This window comes from Carcharodon carcharias, chromosome 6 (genome assembly GCF_017639515.1).
Source record: "Carcharodon carcharias isolate sCarCar2 chromosome 6, sCarCar2.pri, whole genome shotgun sequence".
Classification (NCBI taxonomy): Eukaryota; Metazoa; Chordata; class Chondrichthyes; order Lamniformes; family Lamnidae; genus Carcharodon; species Carcharodon carcharias.
The window spans coordinates 134,674,910-134,697,504 of NC_054472.1; the positions used below are offsets into that span (position 1 = coordinate 134,674,910).

General features: G+C 39.2%; 1 protein-coding gene across 7 annotated transcripts in view; it reads right to left on the minus strand.

Annotated features, from left to right (window-relative positions):
• The window catches only part of runx1t1 (RUNX1 partner transcriptional co-repressor 1), an 88,344-nt gene that overhangs the window by 62,131 nt on the left and 3,618 nt on the right, over positions 1-22,595 (minus strand). Inside the window, exon 1 of one of the 7 annotated variants that reach the window (XM_041189038.1) lies at positions 21,131-21,386. The exons of 4 other annotated variants lie outside the window; for them this stretch is intronic. The gene's annotated coding sequence lies outside the window, so the exon portion shown is untranslated. Of the gene's footprint in view, positions 1-1,911; positions 2,043-3,282; positions 3,304-21,130; positions 21,387-22,595 lie in introns of those variants that run through there. 2 more of the 7 variants (XM_041189041.1, XM_041189039.1) reach the window with 2 other exon arrangements.

Below are 22,595 nucleotides of genomic sequence, written 5' to 3' on the forward strand. Positions count from 1 at the left end.
AAAAATCAAAAAATGCATGCTTCAGATTTTTTGCAGTAAAAGTAAACAAAACACAAATTTAATCCTTAAATGGTGATGTTGTGCAGGTTATAAAAAGCATTCCTAATTTCTAAATTTATCAGGCCACTTCCTTAGATTCTTCAAAACTAAATATTTCACATTGAATGCTCTTTGCCCATAGTAGGATGCTGCTTGTCTAGAGAAGCCATATGTGACCCGCATGACTCTGTGGCAGACGACTCTTCAGGATGCTGCTGCAACAAAGCTGCCACAGCATATGAGGTCTCTAGACCCATAATATGAAAATCATTTGGTTCATTAGATTAGTCAGCCTGCTATAAACAAATGGCTAATGTTTTAGTTTGTGTTTCGGGGTGACTGGTATTATTCAAGCACTTTATTTTTTAAGAAAAAGCAGACAAATCAATCCTTAAATCATTAGCGAGAACTTGAGACAACCTCTAAACTATCAGATTGAACCATAACTAATCTTATGTGAAAGCATTTTTACAGAAATAAGAGCAAGAAAAGAATATGGGCTTCTGTCATCTTTCAGAAATACTGAACAATCTGACATGCCCTCCAGAAAACAGATTGGACACCTTACAGAACAAAGCATGATCTGCTGCTTATTGATAAGGGTCAAACACAATAAGTACTTTAATTTCCTTATAACTTTGATTGTGTGCACAGATTTTAAAAAGTCTTCATTGAATTTAATTGAAAATCCAAGATAATAAGCAATTTATTGTATTTCATATTGTGCCATAGAATTGTGTATTAAAATAAAGTTTCTTCTACAAATAAAATGCAGGTAAGTCTTCTATACTTATTAAAAAAAAGACTGGCGGCAGAATGGCTGTTTATTTCTACTGGGACTTGCTCAGTGCTGTCTGCAAGTGTTTTGAAAATATCACATGACATAGCCATGTGTTAAAAATTACAGCCAGTTAAGTTCTCTGCTAAGAAAAATATGTGGACAATTTATGAAATGCGCCCCAGGATGGAGATGTCCTAAGTAGAACCAGATTCTGAAAACAGAACCAATTTTTGAAATGTAAAGAAAGAGAGCTGTGGCCACATCTGGACAGCAGAAGTTAAGAGGGTGGTCTGACCTAATGCCAGGCCATTTCTAACAGAACAGTATCATTTTGTACTACAATGACCATGATCACTGATGGTCTTTCACGGAAATGACCCTGAGCAATGCCAGATGCATTAATGGTGCTGTATTTATAAGCCTGCATCTGTTCTTTGGAAGTACTGTACAGGGTTCACAAGATTTGCTTTGTGAAATTGTACACTGTAGTAGCCTCTCACTCGAACACTTTCCTATATACACAATGGCCTGACAGAATACAGTTTACTGCTTGCACATTTATGGGCAAACCATATCTAAATCCATACTTGAGTACATCTTGAACTGAAATACATACCAATATGCAACTATTTACACACAAACAATTTAAATAAAGTAAAATGACTCCCAAAGACAGAGGTACATACAAACACTTGATTCCACCAACAAAATGTTATATTTATCTTGCATTTAAAGTGTTGGCAGAAACACAAACATCATAGGACAATAAGGCCAGATGAAAGCCTTGCCTATGTTAATGCAGGGAGTGTGGATTTTTAACATTTTTAATAAAATGTTAGATTATTCACTGCAGTTACCTTTGTCAAAACAGTTTTCTCGTGCTTTTATACCTCAACATTTAACTTTTTATATGCTGCACCACTGATGATAATGTTAGTGAGAGATTTTAGCAGCGAAAAATGGAAAAAGAACCTTCTGGAATGTTTATGGCTAGTTTGCTGTCAACTTACGGCATCAAGCATGCAGGTTTATTGATTAAAAGTTGTGTGATTTTCAAAAACAACAAGGAAAACACACAGTTACAGTCAAACCTGTTTTGAAAAGGTTCCCGATATGTCCACATTAGAGTTGAAAGAAGTTCCTGAGCTGAACAGAGAGTTGCAAAATTGCCTTGCTCATCTTGGCTTTAGCAAACATTTAGAGTAGTTACAAGAGGTTTTCAAATTAACAGTTGTCCAGCTAGAGTTTATGATCCCAATTACCGTGTTTTTTTTTAAAGTTATCAATGTACAAATCCTATTCTCAGTGAAAAAGAAAAGCAACTAAAACTCTAGGGGCAGATTGCGAAGACCATCCTAACAGACTATAGTACAGATGGGTGTCAAGAAAAATAGCCAAGTGTCAAATATGCTCAAGTAGATTAAGTCCTGCACATGCTTGTGGTTGCACACATCTGTTACTTGCAGATTATGCACCACATTATAAAGGCTGACAGTAGAGTACAGCACACTAGCTTTAACATATCACCAGGAAAACAATACAGTGCAGAAGAATGTACTCAGGTGTATAACTGCAGCCTGAAATCTATTAACAAAGATGTGTTAAAAATGAACAAAATACACTAATTAATGGTACAGATGTAATGTAGGATTCAATAGCTCTGTAAAATGGGCAAAACTGTCCTGTTGGTTGACGAAGACCACACAACAACTCCCCTAAGAAAAATCTTCTTCAACAACTGGCAATACCTACACACAGCAGTACAAGCAAGCAGATACAATTTCAAAACACCTTCTGCAAAGTGGACTCTCCTTTAAACTGCAACCACTTCTGGATTTATAACCAAATAATCTGCAAACAGCCAGCTGCGTACTTTTAGTCTCTCTTGTTACATATTTTATCTTAAGATAATAGAATACTATCAGTCTCATGGCTTAACATTTATCACACACTGTATGACTAATAAAATGTAACACGTTGCACATAAAACAAGACCTTATCATCAAGCCAATAAATGGTTATAATTTCACTTCTAGGTTGACAGAAACTAAAATAAATTATCGTCTCAATATGAGATATGATTGGTGAACAGGCCACCTCTGTAAGACTCACCTGGCATTACTGAATAAGCTATACACCTCTACCCTCTTTAAAAAATAATGCAAAGCTGGAGTCAGCAGACCCACTATCTCTTGCTCTGGAATGATCAGAAAAAAAAAACAGACAGCCATAAGGCTTGCTGCGGCACCCTACCTAGAGGCAGGAAACTGGGTGCGTGCTTTTGCCAGGCAGAGACAGATGGAGAGCTGACACTCCGAATTGTACTTGGAGCAGAAATGTGAATGATGACAGGAGCACATGTGGCCTTGAACCAAGCCCAATCTCTTCAGGCAGAACAATGACATGGATGTATGCACAAATTATCTCTGCTCGAGACCCTCATCTGACTTCTTTTACTGTACCTTTCTCACTAGCTCCAACGCAGGGGAGGGCAAGGAAGACGTCAGACACCGGGATATATTGTTGAGAAGTCCTCGGATAAGCTGTGTCGCTCCTTACAAAAATGGAAATGTAAACCTTTCCTTTTTTGATTTGATTATCCCCACTCTTTGCAATCCTTCCACTACGCTGCTTGTAGCATTCCTTCTGCTTTCCTTACAGCATATGATTCACATGTGTCTGAATGCAGATCCCCCAGCAATCAGCCTCTGTCAATGCAAATGCATTTTTCCCTGTAGCCGCCTTAAACCGCTGATGAAATCCATGTGGGAACACAGGAAAAACTGACCTTTTTTGAGAGCTATGAATATGCTCTGTTCACATATGGATCAATCCATGGCTCTCTGACAACTGATGTCAGTTAACAAACACTCACAGCAGTGCTGCAGCCAATAAGCTGTTTCCTAATGTAATGCAGCTCTTTAAGAAAAAAATCCAGTGTTGTCAGGAGCACCTCAAAGGGTTATGAACAGCAATAATTGTCAGCTCTTCTACAACATACACCAGCTATCAAAGGATTATACCACAGACATGCATTTTAGACAACAAGCAATTTCATTCTTTTTTTGTCTTTCTTCTTGAAACAGCTCTTCTAAGTGCCAGGACCATAGCCTCACAACAGTAATTGCAGCTTCAAATTGATCCATATTAACATGAACCAATTCCTTAGGGATTCTCACCTAGTGGTCTATCAGTGAAAGGAATGACAAGACAAGGATGCTTGTGCATCAGATACTCCTCCAGTGTTTTCTGTAACTGTCAGCTGCATCAGGCCTTTATCTTTAGGTTATTTAATTACAGAAAAGGTGCCACACATGTGGCAGCATCACCCAGTTTGGTTTAACCCAAGCGGCTGTGATTTGCAATCAATGTGATTCACTGCACTTTAACTACTCTTGATATTAATAGAAGAAAAATTGTCTGCTGTCTGAATTGCAAGAATAATTTGCTGGCACCCACAAACTGGAGCAACAATCTTAAATAGTGACAGGATCAACCCAGGTCCTCGGACTCGAAACATTGAATACAAGACAATGTCAAAGGATTACAAAGGTGAATTTTTAGCATAAATATTGGATTCCATTTTAAACCATTAATGTATTTTTTTGTTTTTGAAATAAAACATTTTAACATTGATTTAATTTCAAATAGTGATCATAGTATTGGCTATCCTAATCTAAAACATATTGCCACTGGTTGAGAAAAGTACTGCAAGTAATGATTTCATCTGCCAATTAAATAATAGAAACAAATAAAATTCACATTTGAGTTAACCAGGAATTATTAAAAGCATTAAAAGAACTAGCTTTTAATTCAGATTTTAGGTTGGTAAATAACTAGAAAAGTAAGAAGCAAAATCTTTAGATGGAAAATGAGATGAACACACAATATTAAATAACTAAGAAATTAAAAATACTAAAACTGCTTATCTAGAGAGAGCAAGAAACCCTAAAATGCATTTCACAAGATCACAGTTCAGTAAAAATAGCACTAGCTGTATCAAGACTTTTCCACAGGACAGCACAACTTTAGCTAACTACAATTTGGCCAATAATTGCCAACATGCATCTGATACACTGTGAATTCATGACTTCACACAGTAGGTATTAAGTGAGTTAATTCTAAAGAACTGAAACCTCATTGACACAAATTGAAAGCAACCAAATAGTTTTCTACCCCATCTGCTCCTGCTTCCCATTGGGCTTTCATAAAGGAATTAATAGTTTCATATATTCAAACTACCAAATAAAAGGACTCATTTAAGTTAGGCTGCATTAACAAAAGAGGAAAGAGAATAATAATAAAAAGGCAAAATGAATTCAAATAAAGCATTTTACTCTAAGAGTTTGCTTTAACAAAGTTGAATGAAGCCTTTTCTGACTTTTGTGCAAGACTTGATAAACTGAATAACATAGCAGTCAATGATCAGCCAATGATCAATTGATGAATGGTTATTAAGATCCCCTCATCTCATGGTAGGTCTTTCTACAAAATGTCACACCAGCTTGGAGGGCGGATTCACCAATGTACAAATTTCCCTGCTTGCTTGTTTCCCTTTCATTCTCGGACCACTGGCCATCAATTGGGTTGACATATTGGAAAATAATCTTTTATGGCCAAATGGTAGTGAACAGAAATGAAGGCATTAGCATGCTTTGAAATTCAAATCTCCCATTTTTGACTCTAAAGAGTCTGATTTTCCACACAGCTGGAAGCTATTAGTGTTTTCTTAAAGCCTCCTGCTGGCAAGGCTGACCCACCCATGTGAAATCTGTGAGGGAGGGACAACTCTTATGCTTCTTCATAACCAGGCCAACAGTGTTGTTCAGTTTCCTGTGCTTCTACAGTACCACAGCTGAAGTGTTTCTCTACAAGCTTAATCACCAGCTTCCCCCCACCCCCCCCCCCCACCTTTATTATCTGACTGAGTTAGCTCTGTTGAAATGCAAGGGTGATAGTTTATGCTTCAATGGACTTTCCCTCCTCTGCACTAGAGACAAAAAAAAACATAGGGCTGCAGTGTGTTGGTTGCCATCTGGACTACTTTCTCTGGAAAGTTACCCCCACACCACACTTTAGGCAAAATTTCAAGGCCTGCCCTCATTCTGTTGATCTATTAGTGGCAGACTAAATTCAATTTTCTGTGGTTGTCTGCACCAGACTAAAAATGTTGTTGATCACTCGCATGGTTTTGGTTACAAGGCATTTTTTTCTCTAATACCCTTACTTTCCTAATGCTTTCTCTTCTAACAATTAAGGATTTACCAAAAGTCCACCTCACAAAATGTTAAGGAACAGAGCATCAACAAGAATCAATTAACTATTCAAATAGATTGAAAATGTACATTGGTTGCCGAAAAGAAAAGAAATGGTGTTTTAAGCTCAATAACAAATTTTAGCAAAGCATTTCACAAGAAATGCTGAAGAGACCACCCAATCAATCAAATAGCAGAAAGATAAAACCACTAGATGGAGCTGGTAATACAGCACAACAGGCAAATTGTGTTGGCATCAGCTGTTCAGGGGTCTATAGATATTATGGTTTTCAAAAAACGACTAGGAGGCTCATTATCTCCTCATTTGTGTAAAATCTTTGCTTTTTACAGGTAGCCACAGCTTTTACTTTATGGTTCCAAACCTATTTAAGTTGAAGATGCTTTTATTCTTTTCATACAACATGAAGATAAATAAAAATATATAATAAAATCCAAATTCAGATAAACTGACAATGCAAATGCAACCATGTGCACTTTTTCTTATTTCTGTCCATTTTTTTCACGTATAAAAAACATAAGTTATTTAGATTCAGTCTCTACAACACATTAGTTGATAAGAAAACATATATATAAATAGTTTTATACGGCTTTCTTTATAGGTTATCATAAATGATAGAAACAGTGTAAATTCCAATCCTGGGTGCAAGGAGGAACAGAGGGAGCAAAGAGCCAATTCCTTTGTCCACGACAACAGGCATCGGTCAGTGCTGAAGGGGCTGGGAGAGCATTACTGGCAGGAACCCGAATTCCTGACCAAACCCTCTTCCACACAATGAATCCTGAATGAAAGGAACCCAGGCCAGGCAGAGATAGCATGCTGTCAGGAACCAGCCCTGACGTTTGTGAACGGACAGGACTGGCCTGCAGGATGTCAGAGCAACAAACTGTGGCCCAAGATACAGAATTTTCACACACTTGTTACTGGATGTTTTGCTCCTCAGGTTGTTAAACACGGAAGCAGGAATGTTGTGTATGGGTCTGACCCATGCTACGGCTCCACAGAAACTCAGATCTGCTTCCGCTAGAACTTGTTGGAGCATCAACAAAAAAAAAGTATGGTTTTTGTCTGAACCACCCATACATTATAGTTTTGTAAAAACCACAAATGTACTTGTCTGCTGTGTATTTGTATATACAGACACTTCTCTGTGTCACTGTTGTGTCTACTTTCAGACGTATCCAAATAGGTGCTGTAGAATGATGGGTTTCGTCTTTTGCTTGGAGAGTAATGTTAACATTTACAGCTTAAAATATAAGAATTAATATATATATATATTTTAGCTGAAGATGCTTTTATTCCTATATATATATATAGATATATATATTTAATTCTTATATTTTAAGCTGAAAATGTTAACATTACTCTCCAAGCAAAAGACGAAACCCATCCTTCTACAGCACCTATTTGGATATGTCTGAAAGTAGACACAATAGTGACACAGAATGTCTTAAAGTCATCTGGTTAGGAAAACATCCTGCTTTAAGAAACAATATTCCTTCGTTCAAAACAGTCATAAATCAAATTCATGCGATAAGCTTTCTAAAGGTTTCCCAGCCTAAATGAGGAAAGCGTGAATGCATGATATAAGCATAGAGTCATGATAAATTTTTCAAATTGAAAGTATTCGACTTCTACAAGTACAGTGTCTCAAAGCCAGCAACCTCAGGGCCGGGCCCGTGCCCAATTTCAGATCTTGCCAGTTTTTGGGTCAGGCGGTTTGGGTCGAGTCAAGGGTCGATCGGAACACTCAAAGCACAGGGAAAGACTGCTCGTGAAGCCGATAACTAGTTGGTGGGCCTCCGCACCAATGCAGCACCTAGCCCAACAAGCCAGTAAATTATTTTACTCATCTAACAATAACAAAAATTCATTCATGGCAGCTTTAAAAAACGTTTGGTTTTCAGATAGCTGGATTTGCAATACTGTTCCTGTACAATTAGCATGGTCCTCAAATTTAAAAAAGTCTCACACTATGCCATGACCAACAATAAAACATTAATAGCATGTCAAAAGGTTTGGCACTGTATGCTTGGCTTCTGTTAATACAGTCAAAATAGACATGGGAGGGGGTTTGGAAGATATGCCTTATGGGGAGATTAGCAGCATTATCAAACATACCTAGTATTTGGTAATTTAAAACATACTGAATTTTTTTTCTGTAGCAAGGAGGAAAAGGGGATTGGGGATGGTGAGAGAGGTGCTATGGATAGAACAGAAGAATCGATTTGTTCAGGGTGTCAATGAAGGAACAGACAATAATAAGAACCACAGCTTTGAAACAACTCTGAAGATAGAAGCATCAAGATATAGGATTAAAGTACTTAAGGTACATTTTAATATAAAGTTTTAAAAGTCAAAAAGACCTGGTTTTCAATGATATGGCTTAATTAATAGGACTAAAGGGAAAGGCAGGGGAGTTGAACTGCTCTGGTCAGAGCCAGCTTGGACATGATGAGCCTTATGGCTTCTTTCTGTGCTGTGACCCTTCTATTACTCTATCATTGTGTACATCTAAACAGCCTTGTTATTCTTCTCTGAAAGACTCAACTAGTACCAAAAATATCTACATTTCAATATCCTGAACACCAACCAATGTCTGTATATAATGAAGTAGATACCTCCATTTCAAAACATTTCGTTCAACATACAATTATTCAGAGTGAAGTCCAGTGTGGATATGGTAAAAGTAAATAGTACCTAATACAGGGTTAAAAATCCAAAGGAGTTTCTAATACTGCAGTTCCTCTGGGCTGTAGAACAGCTTGTGCAAATTTACTAAAGGCCACTGAATAAAAATAGTACAAATGAGTAACCCCAAAGCAATGGAATGTATGGTATTGATTTTTCTCTCCATCTCCTCCCCCATCACAGATTAAAATAGGTTTGACAGATTATGTAACAAAGCCCACTTATGGTCATATCTCTGATATGAGCAAATCTTCCTTCCCAACAACACATTTCACTGTTGAAAACTATAGGCAATGTCACAGTTAAGATTGATTCTAAAACACCATTAATCTAGTTTGCATTCAGTATGTTCAGACTCAGCCCTTCTACTTTTCCCCATTCCAAATTAATGTCAAAATATTTAGCACTGAAGACACCAACCAATTAACATTGGAAAAATTCCTCTAATTTGTCTTGCTGATCATTATATTAACGGAGGCATTGAAGAACATGGCCCCAAAATTCTAAGGGTTGAGAGGCTGAGTGCACACGGTTCATTGGGAGCTAGAATCTGTGGCCTTGGGACAGAACTTGTTACCATCAGGACTCTGCTCCATGCAAGAAACCAGGAAGTTCGAGTAAGTGGATGTTGGAAGGGAAAGGAGTCTTCCTTTGTGAAAGGAATGGGAGGGATTTGCTGAAGTTCCTAAGCTACACAAAGTATTTCGCCATTATATTCTAAGGCCCATCGAACTAGCTCAGAACTGCAATAAATTCCATAGATAATTTTGTAAAGGTCTCAGAACTGTACTGCAGAGAAATAGTCGACCTCACCTCAGCTTGTTACAGGCATGGGCCACTCACCCTGATTATGATCTTTACCATATGTTAATAATTTGGTGCAAGGTCTACATTAATGGACAACCATGGATAAAGAATTTTTTTTCCCTATTGTTCATGGGATCTGGAATCACTGGCAAGTCCAACATTTGTTGTCCATCCCTATTCCCTGGAAAAGGTGGTGGTGGGTACACTTCTTGGGATGCTGTGGTCCTTATTTTTTTAGTTATAGGGGGCCTCCGGGAAGTGTGTCAGCATTTATAGGGGCTTCTTGGGAGTGTCAGAATTAATATGGTGTCACTGGGGAGTGCGCCATTATTTATTGGGGCTCTCCAATGAGCTTGTCAGTATCTAGAAGGGCTCTCCAACAGTTCTTCAGTATTTATTGATGTTCTCCGTGATTGTATTGGTATTTGTAGGGGGCCTAAGGGCAGTGAGGTCCTTATGGTGTAGGTCTACCAACACTTCTGTTAGGGAGGAAGTTCCATGACTTCAACCTAGCCAAAGGGAAGGAAGGGTGACATATTTCCAAGTCAGGATGGTGTGTGACATGGAGGGGAACTTGCAGGTGGTGGTGTTCCCATGAGCCTGATGCCCTTGTTCTGTTGGTAGGAGTTGCAGGTTTGAAAGGTGCTGTCAAAGGAGGTTTGGTGAGTTGCTGCAGTTATGCCCGGAAAATGTTTCACACTACAGTCAACGTGCACCAGTAGTAGACAGTGTCAATGTTAAAAGTGGTGGATGGGTGCCAATAAAACAGACTCAAAACTCTGTTTTGAGAGAAACTCTGTTTCTCTTGCCACAGATGCTGCCAGACCTGCTGCGTTTTTCCAGCATTTTCTGTATTTATTTCAGATTTCCAGCAGCTGCAGTATTTTGTTTTCTGCTTTGTACTGGATAGTGTCGAGTTTCTTGAGTGTGGTTGGAGCTGTACTGACCAGCAAAGTGAGGAATAGCCCATCACTCTCCAGTCTTGTGCCTTGCAGTTGATGGACAGGCATTGGGGAATCAGGAGTTCCTCGCCACAGAATTCTTTTTAAATTAATTCATGGCATGTGAGCGTCACTGGCTAGGTCAGCATTTATTACCCATCCCAAATTGCCCTTGAAAAGGTGGTGCTGAACTGCCTTCTTGAACTGCTGCAGTCCATGTGGTGCAGGTACACCCACACTGTTGTTAAGAAGGGAATTCCAGGATTTTGACCCAGTGACAGTGAAGGAACGGCGATATATTTCCAGGTCAGGATGGTGAGTGGCTTGGAGGGTAACTTCCAGGTGGTGTTCCCATGTGTTTGTTGCCCTTGTCCTTCTAGATGATAGTAGTAGTCCTGGGTTTAGAAGGTGCTGTGTAAGGAGTCTTGGTGAGTTCCTGCAGTGCATCTTGTTGATGGTACACACTGCCGACACCGTGTTGGTGGTAGAGGGAGTGAATGTTTGTGGAAGGAGTGCCAAGCAAGCAGGCTGCTTTTTCCTTAATGATATTGAACTTCTTGAGTGTTATTGCACTCATCTAGGCAAGTGGGGAGTATTCCTTCATACTCTTGACTTGTACCTTGTACATGGTGGACAGGCTTTGGGGAGTCAGGAGGTGGGTTACTCACTGCAGGACTCCTAGCCTCTGACCTGCTGTTGTAGCCACAGTATTTACATGGCTGACTTAGTCCAGTTTCTGGTCAATGGTAACACCCAGGATGTGGATAGTGGGGGATTCAACAACGGTGATATTGTTGTACGTCAAGGAGAGATGGTTAGATTCTCTCTTATTGGAGATTGTCACTGTCTGGCATGGCGCACATGTTATTTGTCATTATAATCCCAAGCTTGAATGTTGTTCAGGTCTTGCTGCACATGGTGGGCAAGACTATATCATTGCGCTAGATCTTAAAGGGCACTGCATCCCCACCGCAGTCCCATTGGCAAAAAAGTTGGTTGGGAGCCCACCACAAAAAAGCCAGCTGCGCAGAGGCCATTTTACATTTGGCTGCATATTAATTGGCTCAGAGCAAGACTTCCACCCCCACCTGGGTAGGAGGTCCTGCCTTAGAGATTGGCCGGCTGTACTGTTGTCTCAGCAGCGCCAGGTTTGAGCTGGGCCACTACTGGGACTACGGCCACGACCCAAAGGAGAGGAGATTATGGAAGCCAGAGTGAAGGTTAAATCTGGGATTTCAGTGAGGCCTGGTTGGCTGTCCCAACGAGGAGGATGACAAAAGTGAAGGACTAGTTTTGAGGCAGCTGAGGAGCGGTTAAAGGGGGTCATAACCTGGGGGACGGGGATGCCTCTGAGGACACAGGAAACCACGCCCCCCCAAACCAAAAGGAGGTCAGCCCCCTTCTTATCTGGCACCAACTCGCCCAGGAAAACCTACGTTACCCTCTTGACCTGGGCCTCCCCTTGTTGCTGGTAAAATAGCGACAGTTGTGGGATGAGGCACTAAAATGGCAATTAACTGGCTGCTTAAAGATGTCAACAGGCCCAAAGGCAGATGCCAACACTGCCCCCACCCACCAATAAATGGGAGGCACATTGTAGATGGGCAGGTAGGCGACGGGAAGCCGCAAGCTGCATGTTAGGCACACCCCACCTTCAAATAGAATGGTGAAGAACCATAAAATCCAACCCATTATCTGAGGAGTTACAAATGGAACTAAACACTGTGCAATCATCACCTACATTTTACCTTATGACTGAGGGAAGGCCATTGGTGAAGCAGCTGATGGTTAGGCTAAGGATACTGCCCTGAGGAACTCCTGCAGCAATCTCCTGTGCTGAGATGATTGGTCTCCAACAATCATTATCATCTTTCCTTGTGCTAGTGGATAGTAGCCCCCCCAACCCCACCTCCCTCTGATTTCACTGACTTTACTTTTACCAGGGCTCTTTAATGCTGTACCTGGTTAAATGATGCCTTGATATCAATGTCAATCACACTCCAATCGCACTGGAATGAAACTCCTTTGTCCACTTTTGGCTGCAATGAGGCCTGGAGCTGAATGGTCCTGACAGGACTCAAACTGAGCATTGGTGAACAGGTTGCCACCACTTTATAGAGCTGTAGATGACACCTCCCATCATATTGCTGATGATTGAGAGGCTGATGAGGTGGTATTAGGAAGACTGGATTTGTTCTGCATTTTTGTGGACAGGACATAACTGACCAATTTTCCCACATTGCCGGACTTTCAAAGGCTCAAACTTTGGGACTAAAGATCTAACAAATATACCCTGGTTTGATGTCAATTTAAAGCTTTGTTCGTTGAACTTCCAATTTCCTAAAAACTGTTTGACAGCTGGGGCAGAATCTTCCATTCTGGGACTAAGTCCCATGGTGGGGGTGGGAAGAGGGAGTGTTTCCCGCCACAGAGGCTGGTAGGAATTCGTGCCGTACTGCATGACGCAGGCCTCATTAAATATGCAGTCGAGGGTTTCCTGACAGTTTGCGCAGTGCGGCGGCCTGGATGGCTCAGGCCCCACCATCATATCCGGGCTCTATATTTAAAAGGACATCAACTGATCCACTGTTGAAGGAAAACATCCACCTCCTGTAAGCGCCTGAAGATAGAAGATGGACCTTCTGGCAGATCCAGGAGATAATGATGGACCTTCTGGAAGTTGCTGCAGCCTGAAGATCCACCTTGTAGATGCTCAACCCACCCAGGGTCTAGTCGCCGGAGACCTCCATCTTCCATCCCAAACTCTAGACTGCCGCAAGCCTTCTTCAGGTATATCTCGACACCTCCATGCCATGTTAGTCCAGACATGTTCAGATATCCTGCTGGCATCACAGATAATCGGACATTGGTGGACAATTCCAGTCGGACGTTCATCTGCATCTATTAACGGGATGCAAAACAATTTCACCTGGCCTCTGGCAGGAATGGCGACCTGCCATGGCGGATGAGAACACAAGTTTCTGCCTCCATTTTATGCCGGCGGCAAACTGATTTTTCGTCCCTGCAGCATTGTTCCACCCCTGCCCGCCATTAAACCTGCCAGGGGGGTGGGGACTGGACTGGAAAATTCCATCCTGGATATGGGAAAACCAATGGGGCTGGTGGGTTAAATTGTTTGTAAAGTTAGTTGCTGGCAGATCAGACCAGACGATATATCACAACTTCCACAATGTATTTCAGCCTACTTCAAAAATATATTTCAGTAGAGGGAATCAATGATTACTACTAGGAATAGATAATAGCAGTTAAAACATAGCAGGCCCTTTGGCCCAATGGACCTTTGTTGGTGCCAGCTCCAACTTCCCATTTACCTGTCTATATCCTGTATCATTTAACGTTTTCTCTTCCCCTCCAGATACTTATCAATTTCCTTTTAAACGATTCTCAGTCCCTGCCTCAATTGACATTTGTAACAAAGTACTCTGATCTAATAGTGTGGAAAAAAGTGCTTTCAAATTGCCTATTGTTCTTTAAGTGATAATCCTACATTTTTTGATTATTCTACCAGAACCACCTTTATTTTCAGTCAAACAAAACTTCAAGGAAGATTAACAGCTCGGCTGAATACAAGGAGAAAATTTTAAACTGGCAAATAACAGCTTTTAAAAGTGATTCATTGCGCATTAAAAATATGGATCCAGAATATGTACTGTTAAAAAAATTAACTGCAGAAGAATATCTGTTATTCACAGCAGCATCTGCTTTTATTTTGCTGCTCTTTGTTTTGTTCATTCTTAGGAAGAAGTTCATATCCAGGAATTTGAGATAAGAACTCTTGGGAGACAATGCCCCGAGTCAGGAATAGCAGCTGAAGACACAAAGTCACATTTTTGGCCATCTCCCCATAATGCTATTCAAACGAAAGTTCCTTTCTCTATTTCACCATCCTTCCTATTCTACTTGGTGAATTCTAATTGTTTTGCTGTTTAGACCAGACTGTTTTCTGCCAATCTTCAGCTAATTTCCTATAGTTTTTTCTGGCTACAGATGACTTTGGCCTCTAGCCTGGATATCAACCTTTAGCTTGGCAAAAACAGGCTTAGATCACAATGAGATAATAAACTATATTCTCCCTCTCATAATTAGGATGATTCCCTGATTTTACAGATGGGAATAAACCTCATTTAGCTTTCACTTCTGTTGGTATACAAAGCTAGCATTATCACAGATTTACATTTGATCAATACAAAATGCACAAATAACTTTACAGTGAAACAGACTGAGCTCAAGACCATGAGCAAAACTCAAAAGTGTGGGTCCATAAAGCATGTGTCTATGATGGAAGCACAAATGTCCAGCTTCCAACTTTGAATATTTTTGGTCTTCCAAAGCATTTCTCCAACTAAATTTTAGCAATGATGAAACTTAAATTACTTTTTACATACATGTCTTCATGCGAACACATACACTCACACCTGGTTCTATCACAACAACTTGCATTTATATAGCATCTTTAATGTAAAAAGCATCTCACAATACTTCCAAGAGGAAAAAAAATCAGCTAACACAGACACAACTAGAATATTGGGAGAGCCCAAAATACTAAAATGGATTAACTTCACAGAATATTATTTAATCACTGCAGCACAACTAAACTGCATTCAAGTCATTGTGGTTCATTGAAATGCAGCACACATTTTTATCTTTAAACATAATGGACTACAAAAGCATGATCTTCTTAACCTTATAATGAATTTCCTTGGTACCAACAGAACACTAAAAACTTATCTTCAAAATTGATATGTTTAGTTTGACGTTGCTGACAGATGTGGAGAACTTACATGTTAGGAACCAGCAACACGGGTAGTTAAAAACAACTTTACAAAAGCATTACAGTAGCAACAAAGCTATAGTTTCTTCCCTCCTTAATAATGAAGATACAATGACTACTACATTGTACTGTCTACTACAAATTGTGAAAAAAATCTCCAATGTTAGTTCTAAGGAGATGTCCAGTTATGCACTCATAAAAAGTGAGCACACATGTGTAAACCAAAATCTGAAAGTTATGCTTACAACAAAACAATCCAAGAATAATGCTTACACCACCTAGAAGCTAGAAGACATACAATCAACAACGGCATTTACACTGGTGAAAATAAAGGGTGCAAACTGCAAGACTATACATTTAAAGAAGAAAAATTGCATTTATATAGGACCTTTCATGGCCACAGCACATCTTAAGCATATTACAGCCAATGAGGCACTTCTTGAAGTGTAATCCCTGTTGTAATGTAGAAACTCTACAGTCAATTTACAGTAAACTTGCACAAATAGCAACAGGATAATGACCAGGTAATCTGTTTTTCAGGTGTTGATTGAGGGATAAATATTGGCCAGGACACCAGGGATAGCTCTCCTGCTCTTCTTTGAATAGTGCTTTGTGATGTTTTACATCCACCTGAGAGGGCAAACATCTTGGTTTAATGTCTCACCTGAAAGATGAAAATTACCTGCATGAGGCAGTTGAAGAACAACCTCCACATACGTGAAAGAAAGAAAGCTACAGCTTTCCAAAATCCCTAAATAACAGACTTACTATTCACACCCTTTTAATGGCTGAGCATCCATTGCTCCATTTCTGCAGCAACATTACCACAGAGCAGTGAAAAGGCAACTCTGAAAGAGTTATGAAAGATTTTGAGAGGGTCAACAATGAAAAATCATTTCCACTGGTTAGTAAATCATGAGGGTAAACATTGAAAGATTGTTTCCACTGGGTGGTAAATTGTTGGATGTCAGCTTGTGTTAGTTCATAGAACCTTGCCTCTAAATCAGACATTTGTGGATTCAAGCTCCATGATAATCCAGGTTCACGCTTCAGTTCAATACTTCAGATGTGCTGCATGACCAGGAGTGCTGTATTGCAGATGAGACCTTAAAGCCAAGTCCTATCTGTCCATTATGTGGGCACAAAAGATTCCACATACTATTTGGAAAAGAACGGGAAATTGCCCTAGTGTCCTGGACAACATTTCCTTTCTCAGCTAAAAGCAGATTATCTTCTCATTCTTTCATTCTCTGTTAGTGAGAGTTTGCTGTGTGGAAATTGGCTATGTATTTTAGTACATAAGTGATTGCATTAATTTAAAGCACTTTGGGATGGTCTGAGAACATGAAAAGTGCTGTAAAAACATTAGATTATCCTTCCTTGAGCAAGTGGGCACTGATTGGACATTTTCACAAGTAGAGAAAAGAAGAATATTGGATGATATTTTCCCATTCAGGGGTTATTACCACAAGTGACTATTGAGGCAAATGCTAACACGTCATTTAAAATGGTTTTGGAAAAATACCTGAACAAGAATATATAACGGCAACAGGGCAACAAAAGAGGAATTCGGATAAGTAGCTCCAATGTAATTGCATCAACACAGGAGCAAGGGGTTGAATGTGTTTTTTATGTGCTGCCAATTCCATGAGTTTAATGCCTGGGACAGAAGTAGTGTCAAGAGTTTTTTTTTCTATATTGTGAAAGGGACAGCATCTCGTGTGGCAAATATCAAGAAATATCTAGGATACTATAAATTACCCAGTTTATAATTACAAATTCTGAGCAATGTAATGCTCAACTGTTGCAGTGCTGCTGCCAGCACTCTGATATCCATCCGCAATGCAAATGTGGAAAATTCCAGAGCACAAGGAACCAAAACGGATTGCCAAATTGCTTCAAGTAGAAACAATTTCACAATTTTACTGTAACACAAATTATTTGTGGAATTACCAAATTATAATAAATAGCTAAAGGAATCCCTGCTGTCAATAATTTTACCAACAACCTCGGTGGGAGCGCAAAACAGGAAATGTTGGCATTTTCCACGAAACTTAATCCACTTGTGGAATTTCATCCCCCTAGAATTTTACTTTAAAATATATTGAAACATAAAAAAGTAAGTACTGTAGACCATAATACGAACGAGACATTAGTCAGAAAATGCAGCAAATTGAAATGCTATCATTCTACCAGACAACTGCGTTTCTGATAGGATGAAAGCCATGGGCTGAATTTTCCCAGCTCTGTGGTGCCAGGCTTGGCAGGGGAAAAATAACAGGGATTTGCAGGAGACAGCTCCCTGGCGCATTCCTGCCGCAAGAGTATTTCCCCAGGGGTGGGCTGGGAAGTGGGTTGGCTGCCCATTCCATAAGGTAGGCAGTCAATTTGAAAAGTTAAAGCCTCAAATAGGGCCTCAATTTTGCAGCCTCTTGGCCATTTTGCCAATGGCAGAACAGTCACTCCCCCCCATGTTTGGAGACCCCGAGCCCAATGGATATCACTGCACCAGTGGAGGGCTCCAAGCCACAAAGAGGGGTCTGCATTCACAATCGCAAGCAAAACTGATCGAGCAGAGGGGGTTTCACATTGCTCCAATTCACCTGTAGATCTATATGCTAGACATTTGATTACTTGTGTGCAGGCAAGTGAGCTTGCGTTCCCCAACCTGAATAAGCAGCGCCTAACGCCTATCAGTGGGAGTACCATGGCTCGAGAGCTAATGGCCCTCGGATTGCTGCCGATGACATCCAGAGTTCATCTGTAGTCCTTAATAGGATGGCACACTTGGAGTCCAGTTCCTGGATTACTGTGACGCCAGCCTCACTGCCAGCATGCAAGGACTCGGGATTCCCATTTGGACCCAATGTCAGGGTTCTGTAGTCCGCGGAAAAATTCTGCCCCATATGTTTATCTAGAGCGAAGCCCAAGTTTTCCTTACTATAAAGAAACAGCCTATCACTTTTTATAAAATGGTTCTTGTGGCTCTGACATTATGTAAAAAAAAAGATGCCAACTGAGGACTTTTTATGACAGATGGTAATGTAATCAGTTGCATACACAAGATTTTTTTTGATTGATTCCAACCATATGCTAAAATGTACTCACTTTGAAAAGCTTTGCTTTGCCAGACAAGGGCTTTAAAACCATCCGTTCTATTATATATACAATTTAGTTCTGATACATATACATATTGGCTACACTAACACCAAATTGATTTTATTACAGGAATAAAATTGAAAAAAATTGTACACACATTGTTATTTCTTATTCCATTAATATGAGGAATCTAGTCATTGACTGTGTCTGCAGCATACGGTGCTTAAACCATGAATACACTTGCTTTGTGCAAAATTTTTCTCATCTGATTTCATCTGTGAGAGACTCTCCCTGGAGGATGGGAAGAGAGAACCAATTATATCCACAGGCTGACTTCTCAAAAAAAAAATGAAGGCATCTGTTTCATGCCAACAACCTCCACATGCAAGAAAATATAACTTTGAAGGCATCTGCGTTCATGCTCGATAGTCACAGATCTTGGGCACCATTGTAATTGCCCAGCTGCAAACATGATTTTCTGATTTCATCGGCTGAGCGTTTGACCATGAAAGCAATGTAGCAAACCAAGTTTTAAAAAGCCTTCGGGCAACTCAATACCAATTAAACACAAAAATATTGTAATTTTTCTTTATACTGCTTTGGTCTGATGGATCCCACCAAACCTTCCTCCTCATTTCAGAATATTCCTACAAGTAATTTAATTGTACCTGTACAGTTCATTGTTATGATGATTATTTTAAGCTGCATTACTAATGCAATCAGTGGACTCGAGCAGTAAGCTACCAAGACAATACTTGAGCAAGTGCTCTCCAGCTCAATGGAGTTTGCTATTTCAGAGGGCATTTTACTCTTCAAAATTAATTTATCATGCGGTGAGCTGCATTAATATTTTTCATCACCTTTCAATAACTCACATCTTTCACCTTATTCTTTAAAATGAAATGTTTTTGTATCACTAAATAAAGTGTACAGGCTTTGTGAGTGAAAATCTTAATAAAGTACTTCTTTCAGAAAAATTGGCAAAATTTGTGATATTACAGAATTGATAAACTATTCAAAAGATGGAAAATTAAAACTTAATTTACCAAACTGCAGATGAGAAAAGGAGCACCTATAACTGGAAACCTATAATATTTCTTGGGGAAATGAGATTTCAGAATCCGCTGCTTTTACTCTCAGCTCCAATTGCGCTAAGTCACAAAATTCAATAAAATTGTGTTAAGATACAGTAGGCGAATGCTCTAAGACACATGCTACCCATATGCTTCCAATAAGGTCAGAGCAGAATCTGTCTTAAAAGCTGGAGCATAAGTATGAATGCCACTTTTAAACGGAAGCTAAATAAATAAATAAATAATCCAGGTACCTACTTTCAACCTCAATATTGGCAATGTTAAATACATTATTTCAAACAAATGATAGTGGCATATTGTGGCTTAAAAAAAAGGTGTTGCCACCGCCTTTATATTCTCTCCATCATTAACAATAATTGGTACAAGGAAAATACCATGAAGAGACAAGTTACTATCAAGATTCTCTAAGGATGTATTTTTGGCCATTTTGAAACTCAGGCGATTTAGACCAATAAAAAACACTTTATTTATAGTGGAGGGGGGAGGTGAGTTCACTGAAATATTCAAAATGGAACAGATGTGTCAGTTTAGCAGAATAGCTCTTCAAACTTTGCACAAATTGAAAACAGAAAACGGATTGCTCTTTCTTTTATCACATTCATTTTCAATCGACACTTTTTACCCTTGAAATAATTTGCACATGGCTTTCATCTCAGCAGCACCTGCTGATCAAACAGAAGCTAAACAATTTCATGAAAATCACACAAACCTCAGTCTCGAACATTCTTAAAAGTCATCCACATATCAACAATTACAAGACAGATAATTCAGGCTGGCCAGGATTACATTTGGCATTAAATTTCCATCTTCACTCTTATTGCATAATAAAACACAAGGAATGATTAAAGAAGCTTTAAATTGTTACAAGGTGGCATATTTGTATCTTGAGTAATGTAATACCCTTGTTTAAATAATAACCCCCTAGGAAGTATCTGCAAACATCAAATGGGTTGTCTAAGGACATAAAAGGTCAGTTACAGCAATATTTGTGTACTGCAACCATTGAGATCCTAAAATATCTCACCACACACCGAGCCAGTCACAAACACAAAATGTCAATATGCTGGGAAGTAATGGTTTCTATTGTCTCAACGTATTGACTAGTTGTAATTCTTCTCTAAAATACAAATATTTACTTCATGCAAAAAAACAGATCTCAATTAATCTTTTTCTCGTTCCATTTTTTAAACTGGAATAAGCCCAGATATAAATGATTTTACATGTGTTGTACGGTGTTAGTGCACTGTTACCTATATTTAAACAAATCCACACTGGTCTCTTCAGCTTCACTAGCAGACAATATAACAGAGCGAGTGCTATCAAATGTATGCCATCAAAAATAAAAGACAAAGGCTTTCTGCCTCTTCATTCAAGAGCTTTATTGGTTTTCTGTGAGAGGCAAGACTATTTTCAGGCAATTTACACATAATGAAATAGCAAATCAAGTCATTACCCTGACCATATTCTTTAGTATTCTAATGGTTATAAAGCCACATCAATAAATAATCCTTTGTTCTCCATTATCATCTCCCAGTACTTAGTTCTACACTATAGAAAGCAGTCGAGATGGAATGCTAAACCCAATTAAAGATAACGACTCTGGTAATCTCACCTTTAGAAGTCCTGCAGAAATGGTTTAGGCGATGTCAGATACTGTCAAGGCCGGGAATGATACCTAACCTTGTCAAAAGGCAGCTTTTCTTCAGTGTTAATCTTTAAATGTAAATTCACTGCCAGCAAGAGGAGCAGCAGATAACAGGTTACATCTTCACTCCCAGCCTTATCGACTTATGCATCTCCTCCAAATACTGAAAGCACCTATTCATGGAGATTACCTTCTGGCAGAGTGCACACCAGCACAACGGGTTTGTATTCATTAAACACACTTCCTCGGCTTATCTAAAATAAAAGGCCCGTCATGATGGCACATTGTGTGTGAAGGGAAGGCAATGTGCATTAGAGTGATTACAATATCAGCTCAGCCCAGATGGATCCAGGAAAATAAACAGAGGGTGTGTGAGAAGTTAATTGGCAACTCAAAGGGAAAACACGGACTGAGGATTATAGAAAATGGACTCCCGGCCAACTGCAGCCGGGCAGGACACCTGTCACCTGGTGGAAAGCTGCTCAAATTGTGAGAGCACATTGCCATAATGTGAGTGGAAAAGCAGAACTGTAATAAAAAAGGAGCTGATGAAAAGCTTGGCACCACTATGAATATGGCAGATAAAAGAGGTCTGTCACAAATCCTCAACTAATCCAATAATATGGAAGCCTCATTGATATGACTGTGGACACGGCAGACTAAAATAATATTCAACTGAAAAAGTGACCTTGTGAGAACAGCTTTTCCCCAGACAAATTATTTCCTTGAATTTTAGGATTATAGTCGCAGCTTTTATTATAAGAAGCTTTTACATGTATTGCCAAAAACATTAACCTCAAAACGGAATGAGCATTAAAAATATTAATGTAGTTATCATATGGCCACATTGAGTTTTGCTGAAAACAAACAAGCCCATCCTAAATAATCATTTTCTAGTAGTGCTGGAGTAATCATCGACAGCAACTACTCATATTTCATTTCTTTGACCCTAATCTATAATTAGTGTGGACTGACAGGTGCAAACCCTCTACACTTGCAGATGGCTACTGAAGTTGGGCAAAGTGACTTGTTCTGTTTGAACACCATGTAAATAACCCTATCAAGACTTAGTATACACAATTACCCATAACAAATTAAACTGATGTTTCCTTCATTATATAACTACCAAACTCCAACCTAACCAATATGCTGTTAATAAGGTATATAAAACAAATTAAAAATAAAAATAATATAGCAGTATTAAAATAATCATCGGCATGTTTTAATCACTTAGAAAACATATGCACTCTTGACTCATTTTTCAGAAGTATAAAAATATGAAAATCAGATAAGATTTGCAATAGCATGTCATTATTATTAAAGCTTAAGTAACAAGCAATGTTAATTTCTGTGCCTATAACTTATTTCAAAATTCTCAAATAGTTGCATACCAGATCTACTTCACAGATTCTGTAGTGATTACAAATCTATA